This window comes from Carettochelys insculpta, chromosome 2, assembly GCF_033958435.1.
Source record: "Carettochelys insculpta isolate YL-2023 chromosome 2, ASM3395843v1, whole genome shotgun sequence".
NCBI classification, from domain to species: Eukaryota; Metazoa; Chordata; order Testudines; family Carettochelyidae; genus Carettochelys; species Carettochelys insculpta.
This window is the reverse complement of record NC_134138.1, coordinates 51,386,537-51,395,551: the sequence shown is the minus strand read 5'-3', so window position 1 is coordinate 51,395,551 and position 9,015 is coordinate 51,386,537.

Below are 9,015 nucleotides of genomic sequence, written 5' to 3'. Positions count from 1 at the left end.
GCTGGGATTTTATACTTATTATGAAACAAGATGTGTGCATAATACATAAATTATCATGTGATCTTCTATTTGTGCCCCCATATGTTTCCTCCTAGATTGCTATGTGCAGCTTTCTTTTTTTAGGTTTTCCTTGCAAGCCTTTCAGAGCAGGGAACATATTTATAGTCTTTAAGGTGCCCAATATGTTGTGGGCAGCAAATAATACTCATTGTTACCAGGATCTGGGAATATGGTAATCATTTTATTTAGTTCAACATCTTATTTGTACAACATGTCTGAAATAAACTTAAGTTCATAGTGATCATTATAGCAATATACTTATATATTGTAATATACTTACTAATCAAACAAAATCAATGGCAATATTTCATTTCAGTCATGCTGTTATATTTTGATACATAAAAATTATAACAAGCTCCAACCAGTGAAAAAAATTGATATGAATGGCTCAGATTAATTAAAAAATACCCTGTGCTATGGAATCATTCTGAACCTTTTGTAGTGTGCTCTTTTCTTGTCTTCAAATACAGATCTAAACTTCATAGGTTTCTACACAGAAACAAGAGGAGAAGGTAGGTTTGAGGAGCATGTCATTATCAGAGCTAGGCACATTGAGCAGTAATGGTAGTGCCAGGGATAAGAGCAGTGGGTTAAGTTTGTCAGGATTTTTGTGACCAAACAAGCTACTTGGGAAAAAGTGAAGTGCTAGAGCAAGGACTCCCAAGGTATAGGCTGGGACCCAAACATGGATTGCCATTAGATTTTCTAAAGATCAGCAGCTGGGTGTCTGTGAGTTGCATGTGGCTCTTTAAGGAGCCATTTGCAGCTCCCACCTCTGCCACCGCTCACTCCTCTGGCTCTCAGCCCCTGCACTGCCTCACTGAAATTTAACTAAATATAATTGCTTTAACAGCTAGCAGGAGGGATCCATTTGTTAAATCAATTAAATTAAGTCACATTTCAGCACAGCAAGGCAGGGAACTGCCCAAGCTGAAGGTGTGGGAGGGAAGTAAGAGGGCTGAGGAGAGCCACATGAAAGAGTCAGCAGCCTGGCGAAGTAGCAGTGGGGGGCAGCAGTGGCACTTGTGTGAGATAGGTGGGGGAGTGGTTTGGGGCTGTGGGGGGTTTAAGCTTGAGGAACCAGGAGGTCGGGGATAGTGAATCAAGATTTATAAAAAAAAATTTCCCAGGAGAAGAAGCTCCCCCTCAGTCTCTCCAGTTTTGAATTGCCTTGGGTCACAAAGTCTTACTGAATTGTGAAAATGGGTTGCTGTGTTCAAAAGTGAACCGCTGTGCTACAGTGAAGACAGGGCAGTAGAAAGCTAAGAAAATGTTATTGACATTTTCATAACTTTTACATGAACAGGTCTCCACCAATGAAGCAACTTCTTATTCTTTTCAAATACATAACTTTCCCAGTATAATTCAGAATTTCATCTTCCAACTTCATGCACTCATAGAAATTGAATACTGAGCCAGTTTATGCCATCATCTTACTTGTATCTTACGTTAGTCTGCTACTTGCTATGCTCTGTTTTGAATTAGCACATCAACTGTTGTGCCTCTTATTAATCTCTGACCTGAAAGTCTGACTCTGCAAGAGGCAGGCCAGCTCAGAATAGTCTGGGGCTATCTCATCCTTACAGCAAAGATTTGACATAGGTATTTTCAGGAAAGGATACGGGGAAAAAATCATGGAAGCCCAGGTCTTGCTGCTTTGGTATGAAAACTGGAGCACCACTGCCCAAGGCTGAAGTCACAGAGGTCAGGTAAAATCAAGAACTCTGTGACCAGCTCATTGCCTTAACATTTTTAATAATAAGGGTGGGAAGGATTTTAAATATGATGGTGTTTCAATATTATTTACAGTTTGAAAGTGCCTAGAACAAAATGTTAAACAGATAGGTCATGGTTGGTTAGGAGCTTTGAAAAAAATTTCCGTGGAACTTAATAAAATATGTACTTCCTCCAAGTAATGTACACAAATATGTGCAAGCACCATACTCTGGGTGTTAAGACTCATGTTGTCTTTTCATAATGTTAACATTTCCAAAATCAGTACTGTATACAAAGCATTTAAGTGTCCCTGCAAAATAATATAAGGAGGTGAACGGGTGTATCAGGATCGTCATTGTTGCACTTAAGGCAACTCTGTACATTAATGTAAAAGTAAAACATTTACATGCAAAATAATGACTTGTGTAATTAACTGTGCTCCACATTTTCATGCTTAATGAGTTACCAAGCCACCACTCAAATTAGTGCAACTGGACTCTACCTATGTAAAGCCCAAATCAGAAGGTGGTCTTCTCAGTTCTCAAAAGGTATTAACTTCCATTTGCAAAGAGAAAGAACTGAAGAAAGATCTTCTAAGACAAGTATATACAGGGTCTGATCCAATTAATAGGGATTCAGTGGCTTCTAGATCACAGCCATAGCATTTATACTAAGTGCCGTATGAATATTGATTAACAAAGTCAAAAGTGTAACCTTTGCATTTCACTGTAGCTAAAGGGTGGGCCCCAATTTTTCGTGGGAGGCTACTCCAAGATTTTGGAAAGTGGACAAGGGCTGCACTTTTCTGTGGAGGCAGTGTGGGGTCTGGGATAGAGGTTGGTTACAGAAGGGCGCTTGAGGTAGGGGATTAGGTTCAGGAGGGGGTGTAGGGGCTGAGAGGGAGTTTGGGTGAAGGAGGGGTGGGATGATTGGGATGAAGGAGGGGTGCAAGATCTGGGAGGGGGTCGGGGTGCAGGAGAGGATTCTGGCTTTTGGGAGAGGTGGAGGAGGGGGTACAAAGTCTGGCAGAGAGTTGTGACTTGGAGCAGAAGTGCAGGGGAGGTGCAGAGAGTTTGGTGCTGAACTGTAATAGGGAATTGGGGTGTGGGAGAGTGGGGTGCCAGGTGCAGGCTCTAGCTGGAAGACGTTTACGAAGACAAAGGCTTACCAGTGGGGTGGGTGGGCAAAAGGAGCAATTGACCCTGGGCCCAGCATTTCCAAGGGGCCCGTAGCTCTGGCTGCCATCAAGGCTGAAGCTCTAGGTCCCTTTGAAACTCTGCAAAGCACTGTGTGCCGCTCTGCAGGTGGCTCAGAAGGAGAGTGGGGGAGGACCAGGGCTCACTGCCCCAAGCCCCACCCTTCTGCCCTTGGCTCCCCGCCTTTTGAGGCAGAGATATGGTCCCCCTCTCACCTTACCCCCAGGCCTGTGGTGCCTCTCAGCACTGCTACATCTGCAGCTCCCAGCCAGCAACCCAGCAGCACCATCAGGCATACTCCCTGCCTGCCACAGCCCCAGGCTACTCAAAGCAGTTGGCTGCTGGGGCCATGTGACTCTCTGCAGTGCACATCTCTGAGGGATGGGGGCATCACATTGCACCCACAAGAATGGTCCAAACACCTACCATTGGCTGGAAACCAGATGATAGGAGCTGCAAGGATTGTGCTGGAGATGGGGGCAGCAAGCAAAATATGCCCCTTCTCAAGGGAAGCACAGTGCAGAGCTGCACAGGGCACAAGCAGACAGCTATTTTGAGTGGTCTGGAGATGTGGCAAGCAGGAAACCTGCCTGAGGGTCCCAGTGGATCTGGCCCACAGGCCATATTTTGCCCTCCTCTTCTTTCACTAGAGGTAGTTGAACTTCTCTTTATCGATAATGAGCTACATTTAGCACTGATGTAAGTCAGAATAGTTGCAGTGATGTCAGCTGAGAATATAGTTCAAAATGTGTAATCTCAGCCACTGTTCATGCTTGTAAAGTGACCTTGCTTGTAACATGACCTTGATTGTCTGTGAATATAATTTTGTTAATCATAAATGTTCATAAAATAGTTTAGAGGAATAATTTTCAGAGGATGAGTTTCTGAGAGCTGTCCACCTTAACTTCTGTCTTACCTGTCTTTTCAGCATCTGACTAATTTCCCAGGGTTCTGTAGAGACGTTATTAGGACGTGAGAAAACCAAAATGGCTCAAAAATGTCCTGACCTTGATATAATAACAATCTGACCTATAATATCCACTGACAGGAACAAGCAATAAACAACACAATAATGTTCAGCCTGAAAGTCTGACTGACCAAAAGAAAAGAAAAAGAAAAAAACATTGTGGCATGATCAGAAGTCTGACAAACTTGGGTAGTCATGGACTGTGAACAGAAAACAGTCCTGAAGTGGAGAGCTGTCAAAGGGGAATGTCCTAGCAAAAACCCCAGAAAGGCAAACTCTATGACATGACAGCAGAAACAAATCTCTATAAAGCAATTACTCATTTTGATTGTGAAGAGGGGGTCAGCCAATGCCTTTGTGTTATATGCATTTCTGAAGAGAGAAGAAATTTGTGGTCTCTGTGTGTGACTGAAATTTCCTCATCATTATCTTTTTTACTACTTTCCTTAAAAAAGAAGACTTCAAACTTAATGATGATCAGTCAGAGTGTCAATATCAAAGGACAGTTACTTGAGCTAAAGTCTAACTACTGCTTGTTTTAGGGTTGCTGGCATCTGTCTTCCTGAAGGCAACCATTAAATAAATAACAAACAATTCCCTGGCATTTTTGACTTACCTGTCAGTATGAAAAAGAAAAAAAAAAAAAGCATTAGAACTCCTCCAGAAAATATCTCAAGATCTGACAGCACTTACACACAATCACACTTTAAATTGTCTGGGAAATATGAACTATCATAAGGGATTATAATGGAAAAACTGCTAGACTATTTTTAGAAGACAATGCCAAATCTTGAAAGAAGTATTAATGACTGGATCATGGGTAAGCCTTTTAACTAATTTAATGAGCGGGTGGATAAAACATTAACTAAGTTATAAGGCTTCAATATCCCTTGAACCAATAGAGAAAATAGATGTAAACTCACCCTGCATCCAGAGAATAATAAATTGGAGTCAGGTATGCCCACCACATAACATTAAATACTATAAAGCCAATACAACATTCATTCTTTTCATATTAAGGAAAAGGGTGTTGATCCTGCAATTGGCTCCACCTGGACAGTAACTCATGCCCACAAAGAGCCCCAATAGTGTTAATGAGCCTGTTAAAGTAAATGCCCACCTATGCAGATCTGATTATATGTTTGGGGTCTAAGTTTGTAAAATAACCATCCATCCCCAAATACGAATTTGAGAGATTTGCACCCAAAACAGCCTTTTATGCTGAATAAAATACGCTCTTAAATTTTTGGAGGAAGAGCTTGGGGGGAGAAGGAGAGGGAGGAATGTACAAAAAAGCTATTGGAGAATGCTAAATAAATCGCTTAACTCTTAAACAGCTCATATAATTTGGGGGGAGAAATTATTCTGTGAGGAGCTACTTTCCTCTTGACATAAACCAGCAGTCAAATAGCACTTGAAAGACTAACCAAATAATTTATTAGTTGATGAACTTTGGTGGGGCAGACCCACTTCCTCAGATCTGGGGCTGCCCCATGAAAGCTCATCACCTAATAAATTATTCTGTCAGTCTTTAAAGTGCTACATGACTGCTGGTTTGTTTTGTTAGGATACAGACTAACATGGATACGTCTCTGTTACTCCCCTTGAAATGCGTGCTTCCCAGTTATTAATCTTAAATGAGAGCCACATATATTCTGAACAGACCTTTGAATCAAATGATAAGTGTTGAAATTTTATCCCAAAAAAGTAAATAGATTTAAGACTCCAATCTTACAGACCGGTCAAAACCACTGTTGGACTCCACTGAACTCAATGGGAGTTTTTGCTGTAAAGACTGGTGGATTTGGCAAGTCAGCTAATCGCACAGATTTCTATCAATACAGGCAATCCAGTTTGCTGAGTAGTAGTACATTGTGACTCAGAATTTTATTGTAGCTGGATTTATGTCATTGTGCTGAGTTAGTTTTAGGTTCAACAGAGTTGAAAGATGAACCTGTGGACCTTTAAATGTTGTTTGCTTTTAGTTATTGTTTTTTCCATATTACACTTTATTGAGCGTCCTGTCATGTAATTTCATTGCTTTGAAGTCACATGAGTTTGACCTATAACTGTAATAAAGGAATTTGGCATTAGATAAGCCAACATTTTCCATTGTTCACTAAGATTTGAGACTACCTATTAGAAGACTTTCATACTCTGTAACTTTGCTATAATGAATAGTTTCTTGAATAATAATTATATTCCCCAGGAGCCTTATAGGACAAGTATTATGTAGGATGACACTGTATTGTGAGAGTGCAAGCAAGAATATCTAAAATTTTTAATTTTTTATATCAGGGTCTAAAGAAAATTCTGAATTTCTTAACTAGAAAATAACATTTATTTTATTGTGCAAAGTCATTCTACAAGTGACAGGTTTGTGTGACTCTGGATGTGTGTTCTTAAATAGGATTAACTGTGGTTTAAAATTAATTTGAAGTATCTGTTATTAAGGATCAGTTACTGCTTTCATTGATTTGCCCTTGCAAAACTATTACTAACACAAATGTTCAATTTTTACTACTTGTTTGAGGGTTGCATTTGCTTGGTGTTATTGTTAGGTACATATTTTCCAGATAAGGAATGATACCATGTCACACATCAATATCACAAGTCTTTCTTAAAATCATGCAAGGCCTGATCCAAAACCACAGTACTCAGTTAAAAGACTACCACTGACTCGAATAGACTTTGGAGCAGGTGCTCAGAATGTGGGAGCTCCAGTAAGGCCAGTCATTCCCAAAGAAGTAAATGATGAAATCAAAGTTCTAGGGTACATTAAGACAGACTCCTGGCCCTGATAATTCTCAACAATGCAAGTGGGGTGTACGCTTGCATGAAGACAGCAGCTAAGGGGAATTTTTCCACAAGCAAGTCTGGAGCTGTTAGAGCCATTTTTCCTGGCGTGATGAACAGTAGTGGGGGCAAAGGTGCCATAAATTTCTGTCTATGTGGAGATGATTGCGAGATCAATGTCCTTTTTCTTTTATGAAAATTGCAAGTGCAGTATTATGACATGTAATGTAATGTGGTGGGCCTGCCTGGCTCCAATTTATTATTCACTAGATGCAGGGTGAGACTGGATCATTTTTTTCAAGGTCTCTTCTCCATATCTGTGATTCTCATTTAAGATGAGAGTAAAGAGGAGAATAGTTCCTCTAATATTTCTCCATCAGATTATATGAGCTGTATAAGATTTCAGCAATTTATTTGTACTGCCTATAGCATCCTCCTGTAGCTTTCTGTGCATTTTCTCCACTATGTTCTTCCCCACTGCCATGCTCTGAACAATTAAAAATGTATTTTTTCAATCAATCAAATGAAAAGCTAAACTTGGAGGCTAGACTGGGTGAATACCCGACATCTCCATAGAGAGGGTTTAATTTTTGTTAAATGTAAATGATTGAATCCATGCTACTTCAGTTCTAGTTCAGAACGGAGAACCCTGGTTCTATACACAAGGGATCCTTTTGTCTGATCCTCCAGGCCTGAATAGCTTTTGTGGAGAACTGACAGCTACTCCTAAGTAGCTAATGAGGAGGGTTTCATCATTAGCCACCAGCAGTGGCTTCCTGTCAGTTGTGAATTTAACAGGTATAAGCATTTATAAAACCAACTTTTTGAAAATCTGATCCAATTTACCTGACTAATCTGAAGTTTATGATCATATGTCTTCCCTGCAACAGCTGATAACCATAACGCTGTAAAACTTTACAAGGTTTCTGATAAAAATGTGGAGTGACACAGTGCAGTGCTGTTGGCAGAACTAGACACTTTGCATTCAAAGATCGGGACATGGTTTGTGTGCTTATGGAAAGAAGTGACATTTACAACGCTTAGAGAATGGAAAAATGCAGGTAGTTAAAACAAACAGAAGCTAAGCATTAGGCTTTCACAATGCTACAGTGCAAGCTGGCCACGTTGTTATCAGCTTACAACTTTAGCCTCGAAAACCTGATTTTCAGACTCATAAAGATTCTTATCTTTATTAACTATTCACTAAGTGGGCAGTGGACAGAACTCCAGAGGTCTGTATAGGAAGAGTGAGATGCTCCTACCCTCCAGTAATTTCAGAGTCATACCTTAGTTATTAAATGTGAGTAAACCCTAACACTCGTCCTCCTTGCCAGGGTCACGGAAGTTTTCAGTGGCAGATGATGTGAAAGAACACGTTAGTTATAACAAACAGGATGAAAAAAGAGAAGATCAAGATGAAGCATTTGCTTTTGATGGCCTATACAGGCAAACTGCATTTTATACACAGTCACTGACCAATCCTTATAACCAGGCACAAATGAGGCTCTTTAGCTCAAACTGGCAGATCATTCAGGAGGACAACTTCGAATACAAATCTCACAGCCATGACAGCTGCCATGACTGTGCCAGCTACTTCATCAGCACAGCAACAGCTGTTTGGGAAAGAGAGCAAGAGAGGCTCTGCACAAACCTCTCTCACTTAAATCCATTCAGAGTGCAGGCTGCTCAGCAACTTATTCAACTCACGCAGCTCATCCAACTCAAAAAATTTACCACAATCCTATGGCAATGGGGAAGTGGTGACCGAGGCAGGCAGAGAATGCTTCTGGCAGTCCTTAGTCACTATTCACAGCACAGGCAGCCTTAGGAGTGATGGCCATTCTCCATGGACCTGAGCAGACAAGGAAGTTTTATCTTCCTGAGATGACAGAGCAGGGCCTTTTTAGGTATTGTGCTGCTGTCCCCAGTCCAGCAAAAGAGGACTCTCAACACAGCCTGCCTTTTCTGTAATTGTCAGGATACTGCTCCTGGCTGGTCATCCGACTCAGCAGTTAAAATAAAACACAGATTCAAAGACTGACATTTAGGTCCTCATAGAATGTCAGAACTCCTCTTGACAATGACCAAAAATCAGAATGTAGAATAACCCTTAAAGCCAAAACACAGGAGTATAACAGACATTGCTGCCTGCAGTAAAACCAGATTCAGTGATGAGTCCTACCTTGAAGATGTGAGAGCAAGTTACACCTGTTACTATATTGGCAAGGTCAAGGATGTGTCAGACAGTCAGGGGTAGGGTTTGCTGTATGGTATGAGATT